The sequence below is a fragment of the Triturus cristatus genome, unplaced genomic scaffold, assembly GCF_964204655.1.
Source record: "Triturus cristatus unplaced genomic scaffold, aTriCri1.1 SCAFFOLD_222, whole genome shotgun sequence".
NCBI lineage: Eukaryota > Metazoa > Chordata > Amphibia > Caudata > Salamandridae > Triturus > Triturus cristatus.
Genome location: NW_028187493.1, coordinates 209750 through 235020, shown reverse-complemented (window position 1 = coordinate 235020; position 25271 = coordinate 209750). Strand labels below are relative to the sequence as shown.

The following is a 25271-nucleotide window of genomic DNA, read 5'->3' as shown; positions in this document are numbered from 1 at the left end:
CCTGAATGAATGGCTCCTGAATGGTTAGTGCCTGGAGTTCACTAACTCTCCTTAAGGAAGTGATGGCAACCAGGAAAGCCACTTTCCAGGTGAGGAATTGAATCTCACAGGAATGGAGAGGTTCAAAGGGCGGACCCATCAGTCTGGTGAGGACCAAGTTGAGGTTCCACACCGGTGCTGGTGCGTGTCTTGGGGGAATTACTCGTTTAAGTCCTTCCAAGAAGGCTTTGATGGTAGGCACTCTGAATAAAGAGAGGTGCTGCCTGTTTTGGAGATAGGCTGCTATTGCTGTTAAATGGATACGTATTGAGGTGTATGCCAGATTGCATCGGTATAGGTGTAAGAGGTAGCAGATTATGTTCTGAATGGATGCGTCTAGCGGGTTAATGTCATTGTTGTTGCAGTAAATGACAAACCTCTTCCATTTAGCTGCATAGCAAGCTCTGGTAGTGGGTCTCCTGGCCTCCTTGATGATCTCCATACAGTCAGGTGGCAGGTTTAGGTAGCCAAACTCTAAGACTTCAGGAGCCAGATTGCCAGGTTCAGCTGTTGCGGATCTGGGTGCTGAATTTCGCCATGGTTCTGCGTTAAAAGTGCGGGTTTGATCCGTAGTCTTTGATGCGGCACCACGGAAAGTTCCAGAAAGGTGGTGTACCATGGCTGGCGCGCCCACGTTGGAGCAACTAGGATGAGTGTCAGTGAGTGCTGTCGCAGTTTGCGTGCCACCGGCGGTATTAATGGCGCTTGGGGAAAAGCGTACGCAAATCTGCCGGACCATTTCATCCATATCGCATTGCCCTGCGACTGTGGATGTGGGAACCTGGCGGCAAAGCTTTGGCATTTTGCGTTTTCGTTTGTGGCGAATAGGTCTATCTCTGGATGACCCCACTGCTGGAAGTACGGTTGGAGTACTGATGGGTGTAGCTCCCACTCGTGCATCTGGTGGCTGTGTCTGCTGAGCAGATCCGCCATCTGGTTGTCCTTGCCGGGGAGGTGTTCCGCCATGAGGAATATGTTCCTTTGAATGGCCCACTTCCACATGCTCTGAGCCAGATGAGACAACTGTGGAGAGTGTGTTCCTCCCTGCTTCTGTATGTAGTACATGGCAGTCATGTTGTCTGTCAGGATCAACACGACTTTGTTGCACAGGTGTACTTTGAATGCCTTGATGGCTAGGAAGATTGCCATCAGTTCCAGAAGGTTGATGTGCATCTTCTTTTGCTGCGTCGTCCATAGTCCCTGCACTGTGTAATTGAGTACATGAGCTCCCCATCTCTGGAGAGAGGCGTCCGCTGTCAGTACTATTTGTGGAACAGGCTCTTGGAACGGTCGGCCCTTGCAAAGGTTTTGTGGATTCCACCAATGCAGAGAGTTGTATGCCCGACCGCTCACCAACACTAGGTCTTTTAATTGCCCGTGAGCCCGATTCCATTGACGTGCTAAGCACTCCTGAAGCGGGCGCATATGTAGTCTCGCGTGTGGGACTATGAAAATGCAGGAGGCCATCATGCCTATTAACTGCATGAATACTCGCGCAGGAAGGGAGTGCTGAGGTCGGAATTTGGAGATCAGCTGTTGCATGCTGTTGATTCTCACTAAAGTTGGCTGAGCTGTGGCAGCCAGAGTTTCGATCGTTGCGCCTAAGTACTGTTGTACGTGCGTAGGTTGGAGACTTGATTTTGGGTAATTCAGTGAGAATCCCAGACCGTGGAGAAGGTGAATGGTGTGGGACATGTGGGTGGCACATTGTTGTGCTGATTTGGCCTGAACTAGCCAGTCATCCAGATAAGGGAAGACGTGAATGTTTTGTCTCCGCAGATGCGCGGCCACTGTTGCCAGGCACTTGGTAAAGACCCTGGGTGCTGTTGTTACTCCGAAGGGGAGAACTTTGAACTGATAGTGATTCCCTTGAATAGTGAATCTGAGGTATTTCCTTTGTGAAGGGTGTATTGGTATGTGGAAGTATGCATCCTTGAGGTCTAGTGTAGCTAGGAAATCCCCCTGACTGAGTAGTGGGAGAACCTGCTGGAGGGTGAGCATATGGAAATGCTCAGATAGTATATATAGGTTTAGGGGTCGCAGGTCTAGGATAGGTCTGAGCGAGCCGTCCTTTTTTGGGATTAAGAAGTACAGAGAGTACACCCCTGTGCCCTGCTGGTCGATGGGCACTACTTCTATTGCCCCTTTTGTGAGCATAGCAAGCACTTCTTGCTGGAGTAAATCTAAATGTTCAGCTGACATAGGACGGTGCTTTGGTGGTATGTTGGGTGGAGTGGAAGTTAGTTCTAGACAGTACCCATGTTGGATGATGTCCCTGACCCACCTGTCCGTGGTGATGTTTTTCCATGCGGACAGGAACTGCTGGAGTCGTCCCCCGACAGGTGTTATGTGGTCGGGGGGTAAGGAGAGGGCGTCACTGTTAGTTTTTGGGAGAGGACCTGGTGTTGCCATAGCCACGTCCCCTGCCTTTGGTGCTGGATCCACGATATCCACCCCTGTTGTTTTTGTCATAGGTGCTTTGTGCACCACTTTTAGTATACTGCTGTTGTGACCCCTGATCCCTTGTTGTGCCTCTATTTCCAGTGCGACGAAAGGAGCCACTACGAAATTGCTGCGTTTGCAGAGCCCCCATTGATTTCGCAGTGTCAGTGTCTTTCTTTATCTTTTCTAGGGTAGTGTCAACGTCTGGGCCGAATAAGAATTCTGTGTTAACTGGTAAGTTTAGAATATTGTTTTGGATCTCGGGTTTGAAGCCGGAGATTCTTAACCAGGCATGACGTCTTAGCATGACGCTTGTGTTTATTGCTCTAGCCTCTGTGTCAGCTGCGTCAAGGGCGCATTTTATGGATGCATTAGTGAGGAGTTGTCCTTCTCTAATGAGTAGGTCCGCTGACTCCTTATACTCATCTGGTAGATGTTGGAGCAGTGACTCCAGCGTGTCGTAATGTGACCTGTCATAACGTGCCAGGAGTGCCTGTGTATTAGCAATGCGCAGGATGTTCGCTGCTTGCGCTGCAATGCGTTTGCCCGATGTTTCTAGTACTTTTGACTCCTTGTCTGGGGGAGGAGCATCACCAGTCGTTTGTGAGTGGGCTCTCTTGCGAGCATTGGCAACCACCATGGAGTCTAACGGCAATTGACCCCTAATGTATTTAGGGTCACCGGGTGCAGGCTTGTATTTTTTTTCAATCCTAGGATTTAACACCCGGGCTCTTGTGGCGTCTTTGAAAATGTCTTTAGCAGGTTTGAGAACCCCTTTTAACATGGGCAGGGTTTTGACAGTTCTTTCTGAAGATGCGAAAGTGTCAAGCAGGGAGTCTTCTTCAATGGCGTCAGAATGGAGCTCCACCCCATGATGAGCAGCAGCCCGTTCGATGAGGGCATTAAAGGCAGCTGTGTCCTCTGTAGGAGACGTTTTTACGTTATAGAGTTGCGCATCTTGAGTATGTGGCGCGACACTTTGGTCTGTGGGATCATCCCACGCCTGATCCGGGTCTTGTAGTTGTTCATCAGGATCTACGTCTCCAGGGTAGATGGTATCCTCCCCGCCATAGTCCTGTATTGCGTCCGATTCGGAAGGGGTAGGAGAAAAGGACTGCGGATCTGAATGGAAGGGTTGGAAGTGTTCTTGTAGCACTGGTTCCTGCTCAGCTGGCAGCTTGCGTTTAAGAGGAATTTTGTATGGCTCCTCTTCCCTGACTGGCGTTATTTTGCGCTTGTGGAGCATTAACCTGCCAGTGTCGGCGTTGATAAATCGTGGCCCCGAAGAGTCTTGTTCTGTAAGGCCAGAGGTGGTGAACTGTGTGTGGAGGACACGTGTCCGAATTTGAAATAGTTTCGGTGCCGATGGCAGAGGCAGCCCAAACGTGATGTTGGTGGGCTCCGAGTGCACTCTACAAGGGGAGGTTGTGTCGGGACCCGAGATAGAGTGGAGGGTTGCCCGGTCACGGATGCGTTGTAAAGATGCAGAGACCTGCTTCACAGCGAACGCAGATGGTGGTTTGATGGGCACCTTGGTAGTAGGCGTCGAGGCCAGCCCCGACTTCTTTGTCGGAAGGGGGTCACTGGTATGAAGGGATGTATCGACAGTCGACATCGGTGCTCTAGGCGTCGACGTAGCCGGGGCGGCCATTTTGACTGCGGAGGTTACGGCCTTCGATGTCGGCGCCGAAGGTCTCGGTGCCTTGTGGTGCCCGAGGGCATGCTTTTTCCGTGTATCGACCGCATCCGCTGCGGTGAGCTCGGCGCCGAAGTCTCTTTGTACGCGGTCGGAGCCGACGACTTTTTTCGGCGTCGGGGCAGTGGATGGTTGACGCCTTCGATCCGACCACCACCAGTTTCACTTTCGTTTTTGAAGGGACTGGAGCGATGGATGGTTTTGGGTCTAATAACCCGGTCGTCTTCGGTAATAGTGGCTCTTGCAGAGTGTTCGAGGCCGGACCGGAAGGTGGGGCCGAGGAACCATGTATTTGATCTTGGGTAAGGCCCGAAGGTGATCCCTCGACCGGAGCCTGATGACGACGTACAGTTTCGGCCTCCGTTTCGACGGGTTGGCCTAGCTCTTCGGGAGAGCTGTCTTCTTCGGCCCCGTAGGCCTCGAAGTCTCCTACCTCATCGACGGTTTCTTCACGTCGAAAGATCACCTCGTCGTCCGATCGGGAATCATGTTCTGAAGCGGGGCTAGAGACTACTTCTTCCACGCTCTCGGCGTCCTCGGTGCTGAATATGTTGGTGGGAGCAGGCGCTGCTTGCTGTGCTTCGAGCCTCGCTGCCCGTCGATTCCGCAGAGTCTTCTTAGATCGGAACCGTGCACAGGCCATGCATTTCGATTCGTCGTGATCCGGCGAGAGACATTTATTACAGACTGGGTGGACTTCGATATGAGGGTACTTCGCGTGGCATAACGGACACCTCTTGAATGGAGTCCTCGATTCCATCGTCGATCGAGCTTCGAAGTTTGGACCAAACCGGTCTGAAAGTTGGAAGAGGGTGTGGAGCACTAAAGCTAGTAGTCGACACCGAACGGTAACTGTACCGATGAAAACTAAAGGCCTTTTGGCCTAAAACTAAGTATTCCTAAGTTGAGCTAAGATAGTTACATCCGAACCCAATGGCGGAAAAAAACAATCTAAGGATGGAGAGGATGCCCATGCGCACTGTAGTCCAGGGGAGGAGCCACCTATCTCGTGATACTTCGAAGACTCTTCCAGGACAACAATGTGCAATCATCCGGACCCAACACTAGGCGGCGATCTATGCACAGATATGAATGTCAGCAGCCCACATGCCTCGAACATGTGAATTAGCCTGTTTACGGGCATTAGAGACAACAAGGGAGTCAAGGGGTAACTGCCCCTTAATGAAGTCTGGATCAGATGGAGCATGCTTATATTTTTGATCTATTCTAGGAGTCAGAATACGAGCATGAACAGGGTCCTTGAAGAGGTCATCGGCATGTCTCATCATACCTTTGAGCATAGGGAGAGTCTGACTAAACCTGTGTGTACTAAAAGTTTCAAACAAGAATCTAGTGATTCTTTGTGTAGCTGTACGCTGCGATATTGTGCAGCTCTAGAAAGTAGTTCTAAATGCCCTATGTTGTCATCAGGAGGGGAAGGCTTTGCAGGCTAAAGGTCTGGGTCATTATCTGTAGGTGGATCGATAGTGAAGTCTTTCCAAGGATCTAAAGGTAATTGAATATCCCGTTCATCATCATTATCAGGCTGTGAGGGTGGAGAATTTTGTGGTGGGATAGATAATGGTTCTAATGTTGGAGAAGGTGTAGAGGAATGTTGTTAGACCTGGCACCTTGGCGTGAGTTTCCCTTCCACTTTTTGCTGATGTGCCTCATGAGTTTTGTTGGTGTTAGCTGCTCAGGGCACTGTGCCACTGCTAATCAGTGCCACAGTGCAAGTGCTCCCTATGAAAAGTGTATACATTGATTGGTGTCCATGTTTGGCTTATTTGGTTTACTATCAGCCCCTAGTAAAGTGCACCAGGAGTGCCAGGGCTTGTAAATACAAATGCTGCTGGTGGGCTTGCAGCACTGATTGTGCCACCCACAGAAGCGGCCTAGTAAAATGTGTCTAAGGTCTGCCATTGCAGAACCTGCGTGCAGTCTGGTACTGCCATGCTGACTGCGCAAGTGCACCTACTTGCCAGTCCCTAAACCTTCCCTTAACTACATATTAGTCACCCCTATGCTAGGCCCAAGGGCAAGGTGCATTGTAGGCATAAGGTAGGACAAGCCCTGAGAAGTGTGGCATGTCCTAATAGTGAATTACAGCCATTTTCATTTTTCACAATTGAAAGGCTACCTGCTCTCCATAGGCCAGAATGGGCTGCTGGAATTATTACACTATAATCCCAGCGGACCCAGAGAGCATGGTAGAAAGTCAAGTTTAGTATGCCTGAACTCAGAATAATAAAATACTTTTTAGTAAAGTTTATTTTAATATCCTGTGTTTGTAAATACTACTTTTGGAAAGTTAGTATTTACTTGCCTAGCCATTTCAGTCCGACTCTGCTGTGTGTGTGTGTGTGTGTGTGTGTTGCCTAGTTCAGTGAGGAGCAGGGCTGGGGAATTCCAGGAGACAGGCTGTCAGCCAGGTGGTGGGTAAAGAGATTACACCAGGATGGGTGGGAGGAGTACACCTTGACTCTGAATAGACCTGTGCTCTGCCACCACAATGCTGGCTCCGCCCCCTGTGGAGCGGCTGATGTCTCTGCTTTGTGCACTGAAAGGAAAGAGCAGAGTCACCACAACAAAGTGCTCCAAAACCGGACTGAGCCAGGCACAGGCCCTCTGGTCACAAAGAACAAAAGAAACTGTATAAAAGAAGGAGCCCTGCTCCTAAGAATTCAGATCCTGTTTATGCCAAGAAAAACCTCTGCCCGAAGAGAAGGACCTGGGAAAGCTGCATGGAGGAGTACTGTCTCTAAGCCTGAGAGACTGGCCTGTGTTGGGTGCCTTGCTGCAAGAAGGAGAGGAAAAGACTAAGAAAGACTTTAAATTCAACTTGTGCTTTGTGAACAATCTCCAAGGGCTTGCTTGTGAACTTGCCCCCTGAACTGCGCCCCAGGAACAGTGGGCGCTACCCCTCCCTGGAAGAAAGGAAGCTGCTGCTGGTGAATTGCCCTAACGCTGACTCCAGAGAACCTGTGTGCACCCTTCCCACCGAGCAACGTGACTCCTGCCCGACTGTGCTGCTGTGAGCACCGTGACTGCCTGCCCCGCCTGAACAAAGTAAGCTGCTGCCCCCCCTCGAGCTGGAGCTCGCAACGTAAGGAGGAACTGTCCATCTGAGCAACGAGCCTCTGTGGCCCCGAGCCGTTGAGACCACCGCAAGGACCGACGACACCCAAGTTCGCCGCTTCTGGACGACGCTGCAGCACCTCGCGCTGAATTTGCCCCCGAGCCGCCCCTCCTTCCACCAGCCTCGAGGCGAGCCGTTAAGTCCCGAGGCGACCCACCAAGCATTGTTGTCCTCTGCCAAGCGGGACTGCAACGCGACGTGGGACGCCCCTCCTGCGACTGCCGAGGCCGCCATCAAGAAATAAGGTACTGTGTGCCTCGAACGCCCCGCCCATACTGCTCTGTACGCCATTGTCCCCGTACGCTGACACACGCGCGAAGCGTGAGCCTTCGGAGGGATCTCCTGAAGAGCGTACACCCTGGTACGACGTGTACTATCCACAGTACGGCCCGTACTGCCCTGTACGCCATCGTCCCCGTACGCTGACACACGCGGGAAGTGTGAGTCATCGGAGGGATCGTCCTGAAGAGCGTATCCACGGTACGACGCGTACCATCACCCGTACGGCCCGTACTGCCCTGTACGCCAGCGTCCCCGTACGCCTGCTCACGCGGGAAGCGTGAGACTAGTGGGGGAAGCGTTCCAAAGACTGTGCGACCCGTACCAACAGCGGTACGACCCGTACGGACGGCGCTTCGACGAGCACAGACCCCCAAGAGGTGCAGATTGCACCCAAATCGTGCATTTTGAAGACCTGTGGCACCCTTAAGCGTTGTAACCAAGTAACTGGACCCATATTTAAAAGTGAAGACTGTAACTAAAGCCTGCTTGAAGAAACCTATATAAAGAAGCTTTATTTTTATAAATAGTCTGGTGTGTCTGTGTGGTGGGTTGGTGATTGTTGTGGGACATCCTAAATGCTTAACCTTATGTACTCTGGAGTTTAGCCTGACTGCTCGCGCCACACTACCTAGAGGGTGAGCAGGGGTTATTGTCCAAGAGTAACCCTTTGCCCTGACTTAGAGGAGAGGGTCCCTGCTTGTCGCAAGTGCATACCTGCGCCAACCAGAGACCCCAGATTCTAACACATGTGGTGGGAGAGGAGGAGGAGAAGGGTTAGTATTGACTTTCTTCTCTTAAGGGAATTTTATATCCTATGTCCTCTAACTCAGGTTTGCGCTTGCGAGGCAGTTTGGTAAGAAGATGTCCTGTATCAAGATTAATGTAAAGTTCCTTTTGTTTAGGATCCGATATGGAAGGTGAAAATCTGATCCGGCAGCTTGGAAGGAGTATCTTTCGGTTTCTGCATCAACGACTTTGGTACCGGGATGGAATTGCCTTTGGGTGCGGAAAGTTTCGGCTCCGAAGCTGGCTTCAATTTCGGCATCCAAGGGTTCGGCTTCGGAATAGTTTTTGGCTTTGAGATCGAATGCTTTGGCTACGTGGTGGACTTTGGCTGACTCGATCCCAAGCCAGAAGGCTTATGTCACGGCTGTCGGCAACACTAACCCAAGATGGCGGCTCGGGAGTGCGCATGCGCGAGGAAGTCAGGCAGGCTCAAAAGTCTGACTTCCCCCGGATATCGCGCTTTGTGTTCCAGTGTTGCTGAACTTCCGTTTGATCCCGATTCCTTTGCTCCTTGTGGCGTTTCCCGTATTGTGCAAGCCTCGTATATGTTTTCCCCCAGGACCCGCTTCGCTCGTAATACCCCAGACCTAGGGACTGCTGTCAGTATGCCGGCCCCAATGCTCCGGTGATTTCTTCGTCTGCCTTCTATTTTGCCCGTCATACCACCAAGCCAGGTGATAGCTTTGGGTTCCGCCCGTCGGCCAGACTTCGATGTTCCGCCGGCTGGCCGGACTTCTGGCTGTTTGCTCTGACCATCGGCCGGATCGCCCCTACTCTGTGGTCCCGCTCATCTGCCCAAAAAACACCCATTCCAGTTTACTGTACTTCACTGCTGACGGAGACGCGAACAACCTTGGCGGGGACTTGGACTGCCAAGCCTATAAAGAAGTGGACTCTTAAGTTACGGTAACAGCGTGTATTCACTGCTTTTTTGTTTCCTTTGTACAATGGACTTTAGTCATGAAGATAGAGGATAAGATTCTCTCAATGCTCAAAAGTCTAAAGGTCAAGTTTGTTTCCGGAAGGAAGTTAGAACCCATGAAGTAACTTCACCGATCAATAGTTTAGCCAGAGTGGTAAGCAGCAGTGTTACATATATAGGACTCTTTAGTACTCAATGGTCCTAGTGTGTTTAAGTACTACCCCTTCCACTTCTTTCTCACAGCACAGTTTCCTGGACTATACTACCACTTCCCAGGCCCTACACAGAAGGAAGGATTAAGGTACTAATAAAAGGGTATAGTGGTTGAATACAGTTACATATACGTTGCTATCTAATACGCCCCTTTTCTTTTAGTTTTGTTTTAGACAAAGGTCCTGTGGAAGGTTAATTACGTCGAGGGATTTCTTCCCCTTTTTTTCCCCTTGTTTTGTCTCCCTTCTCCCCTAATCACCATTGTTGCTTAGAGTTTGATAGGCACGATGGGTGGTTGGGGGGAGGTAGCGGACCTTGTCTTCAGTTCCTGGGCGCTCCTGACCGCTTAGCCATGCGTTTCGGTGCCAAGCCGGGAAGCGGGGCGTCAAACATTATCTCGGTGCAGAGCTTGGCCTGGAAGCAGAGGTGGAACCGAAACCTTAAGCTTAGTTTAGGTTGGATTTCGGGGGAAGAGGTGTTCGGGACTCAAGGGTCCTTGACCTTGCGGTATGTCCTCTTCCATCTCCGAGTGAGATTCCAGCACAGTAAATGGCCTGCTCTTCTTGTTCCTCTTTGGCCCATTGTGCATCAAATACTTCTTACTCGGATGTTTCACCAAAGATGTCCTGCGTGTATTCGAAGGTTTGGCTTTGCATTTCACGACATCGAGCCAGACGATTGCGGAAGTTTTCATGGATCGAAACGATCTACACGCATCGCAGTCCTGTTCGTTGTCCTCCGTAGATAAGCACAAGTTGCACACTTTGGGCGAGCCAGTGTGCGGATACTTTGCGTGGCACCGAGGACAGAATTTAAATGGACCGTTCCATCAACAGAGGTGGACTGACGCAGTTAGGCCCGATGGCCTTCACGAATCTTCCGATCGAAACTGAAATTTTCTTCGACCAACACCCGGAGGAGTGGGATACATGTACGAGGGGAACCTGATGAACGGTTTCGAACCAGAGCACAGAAATACACGTCCGAATCCAATGGCAGAAAAAAACAATCCAACAATAGTGCGCATGGGCATCGACTCCATCACTGAAAGGAGGAGTCACCCTACCTTGTGACTAGGAAAGACTTCTTCGAAGAAAAACAACTTGAAAACATCCGGCCCAAACACTAGATGGTAGGAGTATGCAAAGCATGTGATCGGCAGCTCACATGCCTCGAACATAGACATACATATATAAGAATTATAAATGGAGGGACTTTTGGTTTAGGATATAAAACCTATAAACATATTAGCTATGCTTCTTAACTGAGGAATAGCTGGCAAATTTGAATGATTTAATTTTTTTTTTTTTTTTTTTTTTAAAGAGGCGAATTTTCCTCTCTGCAAAAGCAATCCAGAATCCAGCTCTTGGGCAAAGGTATTACATACCAAGGAATATCAGTGAAGAATTGCATAACGGAGAACACAGGGCTATGAATAGATGGAAATAGCATTAACGAAACCACTGTAAGTTAATGAAATTAGCTCATGTTCTTCCCATATTCAAAAAAACAAAAAGCACAGGCAGGCAGAATATGCTGTATTCAGACCACCAAGCCAGAATAAAGACAGAACACTGAAAAAAAAACCTATTTTATTGGAACTCATCTGAACATCAGATATACCTGGTGTTGGTTAGCAAGAACCGTTTGTACATTTGATACTGATGGTGCCAAAAACCAGAACAGGGCTGAATGGGACTGGGATAAAAAATAAAAAAAAATACCTGATAAATTTAAAAAAAAATTAAATGAAAAGAAACAAATTGCTTGCCTAAGAAATTCAATGAAACTGCAAAACATCTTTTGGTACAACAGAATCTGTTTTACAAAATATCAATTTATTAAGAAAACAATGGAGGAAGAAGAGAAGAAAGAGCAAGGAGGAAATGTCAAAGGGATGGACGCAGAAGCCTACACTGCCCAAAAGGGGAATAAAACAGCAAACAAAAAAATGAAACATGCCAATATCAACACTCCCAACACTGTCGGTTCTCGACAGAGGCACATATGCTGAGGACCCATCACAGTGATTAAGAATTAACTGTGCACAAGTTGTACGATCAAAATGTACAGGGATTACCAAAGCAGACATCCTCCGTTGTTCAGAATATGCTCTGAGTTTGCCAGAATCATCAGGGTGGAGATCAGTTGCTTTGTCAATATTGAGCATACTGTGTTATCTCATCTTTTTGAATGCTGGTTGAAGGAGAGAAGTACAGAAATAAAATACATGCAGTGCAGTCCTTCACACAGCTGACTTGTTCTCTTTCGTGACTCAGCTACAAGAAACTGGCCTCAGAATTTAAGGGTGGTGTTGACACAGCCCCTCCCCCGTGACCCCCCTCATATTGCTGTGGCAAGTCTATCAAGGCATTATATTACAATAACTCATGCCAGAGTTGGTGGAAACTCTTGCTCGACTATAGGGCATCACAGGTGCTTGAGGGTTCATATAATTGATGGCATTCAATACATACAGTTTTGTTTTCTTTTTAAACCAGTACAAACATAATTTAACCTGTATGCTCCTGTGCTCTTGCACGTGTATATACTGGGAAAGTGGCATGCGAGGAGGGACTCTTCATTGAATTATTTACTTTTTGAGAGATATTACACTAGAGGTAGGTTGGGGGGGGTGGGGTGGTGGGATGCCTCCTATTGTGCCCAAGGGTTTTTCCAAGTCAGCACCTTAGTGTGACTATCAGAGTGGAGATGTGGGGACAATCCAAGACAAAAGCACGCCACCTACTAATAGAAAAACAGCAGCATATCTGCATCTCCTATCTGTTGCCCAGAAGACCGAATACTGGAGCCAAACTGCAAAAAATGAAAAGGATCAATGCCTTGCAAGGGATTATTTAAGAGCATCTTCAGTTCACACTGTACAAGAGGGAAAATACTCTCAGGGTTTTCTGCTGTTTAGAAGGCAGAGCCAGCATGTAATCTTGGTCATCCTTTGGGAAGAGAACTCGCATTTAGGTTGTGTAAGTCTTTCCTGTATTCAGAACATACTGAACGTTGTTTTAAATAATTCAAAATCTACCTTTTCTTCCCTCCCTCACCCTTACAATATCAAATTGGACCATGAAAAGTTACACAGAGACTGGGACTGGTAGCATTGTATGGAATATAAAGATGCACCTGATGAGTTTAAAAAACGTTCCGAGTGAAAGTAGAACAAAGAAAAATATGTCAGCTAGCTTTTTCCCCCAAAGGCTTCACTCTTCGGCCACACACACTCCAAACGTCATCTTCCACATTCAGTTCTAGAGGAGAAAAAGATTTAAGAGTTAGAACAGAATGGCAAGAAATTTACTCAGTGGTAATGCAACACACGGCATCAATTTGAGCAACAAAACCAAGACCAAAGAATACTATGAACTTGGATTGTACACACTAAGTAAAGCAGTGGTTGCTGCAAAGATATCAGAATTAATTTAACATACTACTTAACGTACAAGTTACTACTTGTGTAACGATCTATCTGTAAGAGACATTAGTTAGTGAAAGATTCCTTACCTTAGAATATCCCCAGGCGTCAGACTGGATCCGGAAAGTTTTTTCGTTAGCAGTACCCCTGCGCGTCAGTAGGTGGCGTCATACGGCTCCGCTGGCGTCGTATGCGCCGAGATGACGTCACGGAGACTACTTGGGCGTCAGCCATGCGCGCTGACGTCAGTTCTGTACATGACTTTCCGCGCAAGGATTACAGAGCCATGCAAGAAACTGACCACTGGTGCCATGAAACTAGGGCCCTGAAAGGGGATGACCTTAACCCTAGAAATCTGTTTGCAGAATGGGGAGGATGGGTGGGGCGGTAAGGAATCTATCACTAACTAATGTCTCTTACAGATATATCGTTACACAAGTAGTAACTTGTGCATCTGAAAGAGACACGTTAGTGATAGATTCCATACCTTAGAATAGACACCCCAGCAATACCAACCCCGGTGGTGGGTCTGCGAATAGATTACACCAGAAAGTCACAGAGAACACAACGGCCAAAGAAGCCGCCTCTCCGGACTTGACTGTCAAGGCAGAAATGCTTAGTAAACGTGTGCAGCGAGGCCCACGTAGAAGCCAGATAAAATATCCTGCAAGGGAACGCCGCGTCCCAAGGCAGTAGTGGCTGCCGTTGCCCTGGTAGAATGGGCACGCAGCCCCACAGGAGGCTCCTTAGCCAACGAGTGACATTCTTTGATGCCCAGAACGACCCACGAGAGATGGTTAGTTTGTGCACTGCCCGATCTTTTTTGGCACCCACGTATCCAACAAAGAGCTGGTCATCCACCCGGAACTGCTGTGTGCGCTTCAGATAGAGAGAGAGCACACGTTTCGGGTCCAGACGGTGGAGCCTCTCTTCCTCTTTTGAACGATGCGGAAAGAAGGTAGGCAAGGTAATGGTCTGCCCAACATGGAAGGGTGTGACAACCTTGGGCAAAAAAGAAGGACGGGTCCGTAAAACCACCTTGTCCGGATGAACAGAAAGGAAAGGTGGTTTAGAAGAAAGAGCCTGGAGCTCACGCACTTTTCTGGCAGAGGTGATAGCTATCAGGAAAGCAGTCTTGAGAGTGAGAAGACGTAAAGGACAGTTATGAAGGGGCTCAAAGGGAGCGCACATCAGATAGGTCAAGACAAGATTCAAGTCCCATTGAGGCATTACAAAAAGGCACGGGGGGGGATGTGTGCGTAATGCCTATCAGGAAACGGTTAACAACCGGGGACTTAAAGAGAGAAGGTTGATCTGGCAGCCTCAGAAAGGCAGAGATGGCCGAAAGATAACCTTTGACAGTGCCCAGAGCGGAGCCCTGCCGGGCCAAGGATAGTAGGAAAAGAAGGACCCCAGAAAGAGGGGCAGAAAGGAGATCCACAGACTTTGCTGTGCACCACGCCACAAACTTGTTCCACCGGCATGCGCACACCATCTTAGTGGATGGATGCCTGTCTGCCAGAATGACATCACAGACTTCGGGAGGAAGATCGAAAGCTGTCAACTGTCGCCGCTCAATCTCTACGGATGGAGGTGGAGGCTGGACAAGTTCCTGTGGAGGATCGTCCCCTGCTGCTGTGACAGAAGATCCACTCGAAGAGACAGGCGGATCGGGGATACCAGTATCTTCGTGCCCAATCCGGAGCCAAAAGGATGACTTGGGCCCGGACGCGCCGAATCTTCTCCAGCACTCTGGGCAGATGTGATATAGGCGGAAAGGCGCACAACAGACCGCAACTCCACTCGCGACTAAAGGCGTCGTCGAGCGAGTGCCGCCTTGGAAATTCCAAAGTGCAGAACTGATGACATTGAGCGTTTTCTTCGGTGGCGAATAGATCTAATCAAGGCTCTCCCCACTGTAGAAAGAGACCTTGCGCCACGTCCAAGTGCAGACACCATTCATGATCCATCAAGCACCGGCGGCTGAGTTCGTCCGCCCTGACGTTCAGAGAACCTGCCAGGTGTTGAACCACCAAGGTAATGCCTTGATGTTCCAGCCATGTCCAGAGGCACAGAGCCTCCTGACAAAAGGTCCACGACCCCACCCGCCCTGTTTGTTGCAATACCACATGGCGGTGGTGTTGTCCGTGAACACCTGCACCACAGTCCCCTGATCTTCGCCTCTCCCAAGTGGCCTCCCTATCCCAGGAGGGACGCATCCGTCACTACGTGCTCCGGTTGGGGAAGGGAGAGGGATCTGCCATTGACCCAATCGCGATTCGTGAGCCACCACTGCAATTGTCGTGCAGTGCCCTCCGAGATCTGGACATGATCGGACAGGTTGCCCTGATGCTGCGCCCACTGGAACTTCAGGTCCGACTGCAAAGCCTGCATAAGAGATCTGGCATGTTGCACCAGCAGGATGCAGGCGGCCATCAGGCCCAGGAGCCGGAGGGTCATCCTGACAAATATGGGATAGAAGCTGAAAGATCGGAATCATAGCCTGAATATCCCGGACTCGCTGCTCGGGAGGATAAATCCGAAACCGCGTCGAATCCAGAAGCGCTCCTATGAAGGGGAGCTGCTAGGAGGAACTCAGGTGCGATTTTGGCACGTTGATGGAGAACCCCAGCAAATGCAGGAGGTCGGCAGTAGACTGAAGGTGGGAGACGACTGCCTGGGGCGAGCCCGCCTTCAACAACCAGTCGTCGAGGTAGGGGAAGACTGACACCCCTGACCTGCGCAGATGAGCTGCGACCACCGCCATCACTTTCGCGAACACCCGAGGGGCGCTGGTAAGGCCGAAGGGGAGCACTGCAAATTGAAAATGCTCGTGACTTACCGTGAACCGCAGGTAACGCCGGTGGCCTGGCAGGACGGGGATGTGAAAATATGCGTCCTGCAAGTCCAACGCTATCATCCAGTCTCCAGGGCAGCCAAGACCTGAGCCAGAGTCAGCATTTTGAACTTCTCCTCCCGGAGGAGTGGTTGACATTCTGGAGGTTCAAGATGGGACGCAGCCCCCCCCCCCCCCTGTTCTTCTTGGGGACCAGAAAGTAGTGGGAATAACCACTCCCTACTTCCGGACCCAAAACGCTCTCGATGACCCCCCTTGGCCAAGAGGGTCGTAACTTCCTGTTGGAGAGTGTCCAAGGGATCCCCCGACATGCGGTGGTACTGAGGTGGCATGGCTGGAGGGGTGGACTGAAAGGGAAGGGAGTAACCCTTGCGGATGATCTGCAGCACCCACGTGTCCGATGTGATAGCGGGCCAGTGGGGGAGGTGATGGCGGATCCTGCCACCCACTGGCGTGGGGTGCTCCACAATGCTTGGATTAGGAAGGTTTGGTGGCAGAAGCAGTGGGGGCGGTGGGTGATTGACCCCCACGCTGATTCCCAGACCCCCCCCCCCATGCAGAAGCCGCGTCCCCGCTGCGGTTGGTTCTGCACAGGCTTGCTGAAGGAACGTGCCTGGCGCCCCTGCCGTTGCCACGAAAGGAACGAAAACCAGGAGTGGCTGGGCTTTTCGTTGAAAGCCCTAAGGACTTAGCCGTAGCCCTCGAGTCCTTAAAACGCTCCAGCGCACTGTCGCCTTATCGCCAAACAGGCGGGTGCCATCAAAGGGCATGTCCATGAGCAAGCTTTGTACATCTGGCGAGAACCTGGTAGACCTCAACCAGGCGTGGCGACGAAGCGCCACAGTCGTAGAAATGGCTCTACCTACAGAGTCCGCGTGTCCAAACCACACCGAATGGCTAACCTAGCCGCATCCTTACCCTCTGCAACAGCTTGAGACAGCACAGCCTGGGCCTCCACAGGACACTGAGGCAACACCTGTGCAACGGCATCGCACACCGTGTGGGAATAGCGGCCCAAGAGGCAGGCAATGTTCACTGACCTCAGCCCTAAGCTGGCTGAAGAGAACAACAGTTTGCCGAACTGCTCCAGCTTCTTACAGTCCTTATCCAGCGGAGCCGTGGGAAAGGCACTCTGGGACGTTAAAGCTTGGATGACCAAACTCTTGGGCATAGGATGAGTGGTCAGAAAGGCAGGGTCACACGGCGCCGGGCGATGAAGTCTGGCGACATTCTAATCCACCGGGGCCCCTGTGGCTGGTTGCGACCAAGTGCCCAGCAAGACGTCAGTGAGGGCGTCGTTAAATGGCAGAAGGGGCTCCGACGAAGTGGACGCCGTCTGGAGCACCTCAGTGAGGAGATTAGTTTTCAGGGCCACCGTAGGTAGATCAAGGTGGAGCACCTCAGCGGCCCGACGAAGCACCATCGTGTACGAGGCACCCTCCTCCATGGTAGGCGGAGGAGAGGCAAACCCCGGGTCAGAGGAGAGATCGAGGCCACCGGTGTCCTCTAACTCGTCCGCCCAGTCCTGCTTGGAGTCCCACTGGCGGGCAAGAGGGTCCTCGGACCGCTCCCAGTCATCCTCCACCTGTGCCGCATGTGGGACATGCTGCGGCGGCAGGGACCGGGGAAGGAACAAACGGCACCGGGAACGGCTCCGGACAGCACTGAACTGGCGCCGTGTCCCTGTGCGGATCCCAGGTAGGGACAAAAGTGTCCGAAAACCGGGGCAGGGGCGGGACAAATGATACCTACTGCGGCAGCGCAGGACCATATGACCCGGGTAAGGTGGGTAGGCCGCGGGACTCCCAGGCTCCAAAGGAGCCGCAGGGGCAGAACCCCTGTCCCCCTCGTCCGCATCCGTAGATTGACGGGGGGGGGGGGATGGGGATTGACGGGGGGGGGGGGATGGGGGACATCGGAGAGCAACAACGCTTCGACTTCTTTTTGTATCGTCTCTTACCCGAATCCGAGGGTGAAGACTTGGAGCCTGAGGAGCGATGATGGTGGCCCCGCGAGTGTTCTCTGGAGCGGCCCTTGGACCGCAAACGGCACGGGGAGGAGTGCCGGACTTCAAAAAGCTTCCGGCGACGCTCCCGCAAGGCCTTCAGGGCCATGGCCAAACAGTCCATGCAGGCCCGGGAGTCGTGGACGCTCTCCAGGCAGTAGAGAGACGTCGTGGGGGTCCGCTACAACATATTGCGATGGCAGGCCCCACAAGACTTGAAACCAGGCATCCCTACATGCACCAGAGTAGACAACTGACAGGAGAAAAAAGTCTCAAAAAGATAGTCAAATAGTGACTGCGGTACGTGCTCTAACCGGATCTGCGCTTACTGGCGTGGAAAAAGGAAGAACTGACGTCAGCGCGCAAGGGTGACGCCTAAGTAGTGTCCGTGACGTCATCTCGGCGCATACGACTGCGCCGCACGACGCCACCTACTGATGCGCTGGGGTACTGCTAACGAAAAAACTTTCCGGATCCAGTCTGACGCCTGGGGATATTCTAAGGTAAGGAATCTATCACTAACATGTCTCTTTCAGATGGTGATGTTACCCTTTTAAGCTGCAGAATAGAGCTTAGTGTATCACAGTCTTACTCAAAATGTTACTAGGGACACTAATCAGCCTATTTTAGTAGTAGGTTTCTTAATTATCACCTCCAATAGCACAACAGCCTTAAGCCTTAGAATTCAAAGACCAAAGATCAGATCCACATTATTGTAGGTAACACTTGCCCTCTTCATATCAAATAGTGTTTCAATTCTGCATACAAACTAAGACAAGCACATGCAAGTTGGGAGGTTTGGGGATGACCAGCATAGTTCTGAGACAGCACAGTACATGCTATCACAACAACCTCACCATTGCCTACAGTCATATTCTTAAGGCACACTCCATCCTCAATGATCAGAGAATTACCCATCTATGGCTAGTGGGGTGATGTGATAGAAACATGACAACTTAAAATAACCAAACCTAGAATCAACTTGGGTACAAGAATCCACAGTGATTAATGAAACCATGCACAGATTTAGATCTAGGTCGTAATTCACTGCACATGGTCACTTACAATAACAGATGGATACCTTTCAACTTTATGGAGCTGGAAATACCGCCAACATGGGTTAAAAAGGGGACACTCTAGAACCTCTTAAGTAGCTCATAAACAGAATACATAATGTGGAATAATGAAAATGTAATTGAAACAAATATAGATCTTAAAACAGGAAACACCTGTGTTAAAAGGAGACTAGGTGTGATCTTTACAAATTTTTCAGAAGGCTAGCATTAGGCAATGCATGGTCAACCACCTCCCAAAAATAGTTTTTGAAGTTAATTTGGGGGTTGGCATATGCCATCTTGCATACGTGAAGTTGGATAATCAGCATGCACAATGAAGGCAATATTACCGATGGCAAATTAAATCAAAAGAATCAGTTACTTACCTTGGGTAACAATCTTTCTGGTGGATCCTCTAATTGCAGATTCCTCACCTCGTGAATATTCTCCAGGCATCAGACTGGATCCTGAAATCTCTAGAGCAGTACTCCTGTGCACGAGTATGTGTTGCTGTGAAGCTCTGTGCTGAACTCCATTACGAGCAGAGCTGCATTGAGGCACCATCTATGTGCACAGACGTCAATTGCTTTCTGCGTCTTGCAACGCAGAGCCCATCAGCAGATGAAAATGACCAGAGAGCAAATCTCTTGACTTGGGACTTTTCTAGAAGGAAAGAGCCCATTAGAAAGAATAAGGCCATTCGTGCTTTTGCATTGCCCTGATGGTTTTGGGCTGGAACCCAGTGCAGATGACTGCACGGTATGCACAATGAGGGAGAGGGAGAGGGAGAGGGAGAGGGAGAGGGAGAGGGAGAGGGAGAGGGAGAGGGAGAGGGAGAGGGAGAGGGAGAGGGAGAGGGAGAGGGAGAGGGAGAGGGAGAGGGAGAGGGAGAGGGAGAGGGAGAGGGAGAGGGAGAGGGAGAGGGAGAGGGAGAGGGAGAGGGAGAGGGAGAGGGAGAGGGAGAGGGAGAGGGAGAGGGAGAGGGAGAGGGAGAGGGAGAGGGAGAGGGAGAGGGAGAGGGAGAGGGAGATGGAGATGGAGATGGAGATGGAGATGGAGATGGAGATGGAGATGGAGATGGAGATGGAGATGGAGATGGAGATGGAGAAAATTTGTATTTTGGTTTGAGAGACCTGTTTTGGAAACTCCAGCAAGCAGAAACTGCTGACATTGCGTGTTCGGCAGTGGTCTTGGCAGTGATGAAAAGAGAGAGGGTTCTTCCCATAGCGGGAAGATGCCCTGTGCCACCTCTGGGTGCAGCTGCCATTCATGATCTACTAGGTGCCTGCAGCTGAGTTTGTTCACAATGGCGTTTAAATACCTTGCAGGGTGGTTCACAACTAGAGCAATCCATTGGGGGTTCAATCACATCCAGAGCCATAGGCCTTCTGGCACAGGACCTACACCACCAACCCACCATGCATCTTTTGATGATGGTTAGGAATGCATTCAACACGAAGATAATCACCCCCAACACTAACAAAATGACGAGGAGTCTCAGCTGGAGACCAGAGGCCTGTGATCCCCACTACTCCCAACTCAGTAATACTGAATCAGTGACTGACCGTCAGCTCTGTGTGGTGTAAAGAGAGGGGCCTGCCACTGACCTCATCGGGTTCCAGCAGAAACCACTGCAAATCTTTTCCAGCCTCCTCCAAATCCAAGATTTAGTCGACAGATGTACCTGATGTTGATCCTACTGGGTGCCACCTGGTGTGTTGGGGCAGCAGAATTCAGTGGGCCAACAACCCAAGGGCCTCGGAGTCATCTCATATTGAGATCAAGGACAGACATTAAGATTTATAGCCGGAACGTCCAGAATTCTCCAGTCCGGGAGAATGGTACAAAACTGTACTGTATCCAGAATTTGATGAATGGGGTGATCTGTGAAGGAGTAAGGTGTGAAGTCAACATGTTGATAGTGAACCCCGATGACTTTAGGTTGGCCATCGTCTGAAAGTAGGGGACTACTTCCTGGGACAAGCCTGCCTACAGCAGCCAGTCATTGAGGTAGGGGAAGATTAGTACGCCGACTTCAAAAGGTGTGCAGCCATCACAGACATCACTTTTGTGAACACCTGGGGGTCGTGATGAGGGCAAAGGGAGTACTGCAAACTGACAATGATCCTGGTCCACAGTGAACTGTAGGTAATACCTGTGGGCCTGTGTAGGAGGCTGGCTTAGTATATGGTGCACACTTATTTATGTGAAGCACCTTGCACTAATCCACATAACCCTTATGGTGATTTTAGTGGTCTTAAGACAACTATAGAAAGCTCTCTAAATGATAGCTGTGGAGAGCAACCTTCAGGCGTAGTCAAGAAGGAGTGTTAAGCAGCTTGTGTTACCAGAACTAATCATATAGTGTAGGTTAAACGAAAAAGAACCACACAGTGTAGTTATAAAAAAATAGTTATATTATACACACTCACGAACAAATTAGTTAAAACTGAGGGCTCGGTTTTCAGATTATTCCCACCCATGAAATGATAGAGCATTGCTAACACCTTGCGTATCTGGTGGGATTTCACCGTTCACTGCTTAGGAGGTCGTGACTGGAGATGCGAGTTATGCTCTAGTGACAGATAGTGCAGCTCGTGTGCACTGCATGTCGGTTACAACAAATGTTTCCAGGGCTCCATTGGTAATTTTCAAAGGATGGAAGGAGGAGCTGCTCACAGTGTGGAAAGTGACCCTCGCACGGGCGTCTTCCCTGGTGCTAGCGCCTGAGTGAAAGGCTTGGTCGGGAACCAGGGGGGTAGCCACTGCCTTTAGCTACCCCCTGCACGCGCTTTATTCCCACGCTACTCCTGGCACTTGGGTGAATTGATACCATTAATGGGGATAACTTTAGTGCATGTGAGGTGCAGCACATGGCCCAGCCCATCTTTTCACCTACTCACACCGGTATGTGGCAGAGAGGATTCTTAAATTCATGAGGGAAGAGGTGTGGCACTGCGGCCAGGGTGACTGACTCCAGAATAGGGTGATCATGGTTCGATCCCCGGCGCCAGATTAGCCCAGCACCATGTGACTCTGGGCAATAGCTTGCTTAATCTTCCCGACGGCCCCCAGCGCCTAGAGACCCTTACGGGTGATTGTTCGCGCTTTACAAATGTGGATTATTGTTATTATGTCTACTCTACAAGCAGCAGCTGAGAGGCGCGCACAGTTCAAGTCTAGGCGCTAGTGTTCTTTCTGCCCGGAAACTGGGGTGGCAGGGAGCTCCGACTCCCATGTTTTGTGAGTTTATGTGAACATGTAATATTACAAAATTAACATACGTTTATATAGAACCTTATGGTTGTTTATTTACACATTGTGCTTGGTTGGCAAAAGAGGCAAATGAACAAAAGCATTCTAGGTAGTTATAAATACAGCAAGGTATTTATTATTGTGCTCAAGATTTTCGTATGTTTTATACCATAAATGTATGAATTCATTCATGTCTGGTAGAGGGATAAAATAACTGAATAAAAACTTTGATTAAAAAACGACATTTTCTCCAGATTGCATAAGTCTTATTTTTTACCAAAGTTTTTGTAGCGTGTGCTTGTATGTAGGTTTATGTGTCTGCCCGATTTGTGCACAACATAGGAGAAAGAATTGGGTCTAGCTACTCTGCGAGGTGCGTAATTAACAAATAAAGTGGGAGTACGCGCGTGTGTGTGTGTGTATGTTTGCGTGAGAGAGACCACATGAAAGCGTTTGTCTGATCGACCTGTGTTCACATGGGTGTTGCGTGAGACCGGCTGGAAGAGAAGAAAGACCAAAAGTGAAAACAAAACAGGAAATTGGAATGCATGGGATCGGGGGGAGAGAAAGAGTGAAAGCGAAACAAAGTGGACGAAATGATCGGAAGAGGGAGCGCTAAATAAAGAAATACGAGAAATAAGGCTTAAACTGCCGACTTTGGTGCTGGAAACCAGGGTTCGAGCCTCGAGGTCGCGTCCACATCCTGTGATTCTGGGCAAATCACTTACTCTCCCCGTGCCTGAATATGTAATGTAAATACGGTGCTCATGTACAGCGCGCTCCAATACCTTCGGGTAGAGTTCGCGCTAAATAGGATGCAAAAAAAAAAAAAGAAACGTACGAGTCTGAGCGAGTGAGGTATAGAAGGAAGGAAAGATCTACGAGACAGGAGAGGGAGAGAGGAGATTAAAGAGAATGATTAAATGGGAGAGGAAAGGAAATAGAAATAACAAGAGATGAGAAAGGAGGATAGAGGAAGCGAAAGAAGGGAGGAATGCGTGTGTATGAGCGAGGGTGAAATGATTGTGGACTCACAGGAGCGTCTGTTTCAGCGTGCACAGGCAGCCCAGAAGTGCACTTGAACCTCTGCCATAAACCAGTGCGGTGTTTGCCTTGTCTACTTCCGGTCGTGTTTTCAGCCACTGACTCACTCCAGATCTAATAAGGACTGGTACTGCTCGCATCCTGCGGGGATATAAACAAGCACTGGTTTGCGGTGGTGTGACACGATGCAAGCCTCTCAGAGAAGGGGGGCTCGAGCGTGAGGCAAGGACACAACGTGCCAACCTAAAGTACCGACACGCCCACTGCCTCGTGAGAAGGGAGAAGTGAAGAGATGCAGTGCGCATGACGAGCAACAGACGAAGAGTCCAGTCCGGGTGGGCGGGGCCTAAGGGAGACAGGGCGGTCACCAACCCTACTTCCAAAACAAACAGACAATAGTTCTCGCAAGCGAGCAGCGTATGCGCTGCGTTGCTAGGCGAGACCTAAAAATGGTGGACAGCCCTCTTAGCCAATGCCAAACGATGGATGACGGTAGGCAATGGCTGAAAGGAAATCCTTTCACAATGCTAAAACAGGGCATTAGTACACAAGCCGAAATAAATTATAGACTTAAAGAACAAGTTACTTACCTTCGGTAACTATGTATCTGTAAGAAACATTAGTTAGTTAGATTCCTCACCTTAGAATATCCCCAGGCGTCAGACTGGATCCGGAAGATTTTTCGTCAGCAATAACCCTTGCGCGTCGCTAGGCGTCGTCTGCGGCTCCGCGTCCGTCGTCGGCGTCGTGCGCCGGAATGACGGAGTACTTAGACACCGCCCTCGTGCGCGGACGTCAGTTCTTGTACATAGCCTTCTGCGCCAGGAACGCAGAGCCATGCAAGATACCGACACTGGTGCCAAAAAATTCTAGGGCCCTAAAAGGGATAGCCTTAACCCTAGATGTCAGTTCGCAGAACGGGGAGGATGGGTTGGTCGGTGAGGAATCTAACTAACTAATGTTTCTTACAGATACATCGTTACCGAAGGGAAGTAACTTGTTCATCTGAAAGAAACACGTTAGTTAGATTCCTCACCTTAGAATAGATACCCAAGCAATACCAACCCCGGTGGTGGGTCTGCGAACCAAGGTCACACCAAAAAGTCCTGGAGGACAGAACAGCCAAAGAAGCCATCCCTCCGGACTTGGCTGTCCAGGCAATAATGCCTGGCAAACGTGTGCAGCGAAGCCCATGTTGCCGCCTGACAGATGTCCTGCAAAGGGACCCCCCGTCCCAAAGCAGTAGTAGCCGCTGTGGCCCGAGTAGAATGGGCGCGCAGCCCAACAGGCGGTTCCTTTTTTGCCAAGGAATAGCAGATTTTTATACACAAAACGACCCACCGGGAAATGGTCCGTTTGTGTACAGCTTTTCCCTTCTTTGCACCCACGTAGCCAACGAAAAGCTGGTCGTCCACCCGGAACTGTTTAGTGCGCTCCAAATAAAAGGAGAGCGCACGTTTTGGGTCCAGACGGTGGAGCTGCTCTTCCTCTTTGGAAGGATGCAGAGGCGGAAAGAAGGCGGGCAAGGTGACAGATTTCCAAAGATGAAAGGGGGTCACCACTTTCGGTAGAGAGGAAGGACGAGGCCGAAGGACAACCTTGTCCGGATGAACAGATAGACAAGGAGGCTTGGACGATAGAGCCTGGAGCTCACTCACCCGTCTAGCCGAGGTGATGGCTACCAGGAAAGTAGTCTTAAGAGTTAGAAGACGAAGAGGACAATTGTGAAGAGGCTCAAAGGGAGCGCACATCAGGAATGTTAAGACAAGATTCAAGTCCCACTGAGGCATTACGAAAGGGACAGGAGGGAACGTGTGAGTAATGCCTTTAAGAAAGCGTGACACTACAGGGGACTTGAAAAGAGAGGGCTGATCTGGAAGCCATAAGAAGGCAGAGAGAGCAGCAAGATAACCTTTCAAGGTGCCCAGGGCAGAGCCCTTCCGGACCAAAGAAAGAAGAAAGAGGAGAACCTCAGAAAGAGGGGCGGAAAGGGGATCCACAGCCTTTGCTGTGCACCATGCCACAAATTTGTTCCACCGGCAGGCGTATACCGTCTTTGTGGAGGGACGCCTGGCTGCCAGAATATCACAGACTTCAGGAGGCAAG

At 50.1% G+C, this 25271-nt stretch overlaps 1 long non-coding RNA gene across 3 annotated transcripts in view; it reads right to left on the bottom strand.

The window, feature by feature from the left end:
• Positions 1-11094: 11094 nt before the first annotated feature.
• Positions 11095-25271, bottom strand: part of LOC146771123 (uncharacterized) — a 192549-nt gene continuing 178372 nt past the window's right edge. For all 3 annotated transcript variants that reach the window (XR_014975219.1, XR_014975218.1, XR_014975217.1), the window contains one exon: positions 11095-12785. This is a non-coding gene — a long non-coding RNA (uncharacterized LOC146771123). The remainder of the gene's footprint in view (positions 12786-25271) is intronic.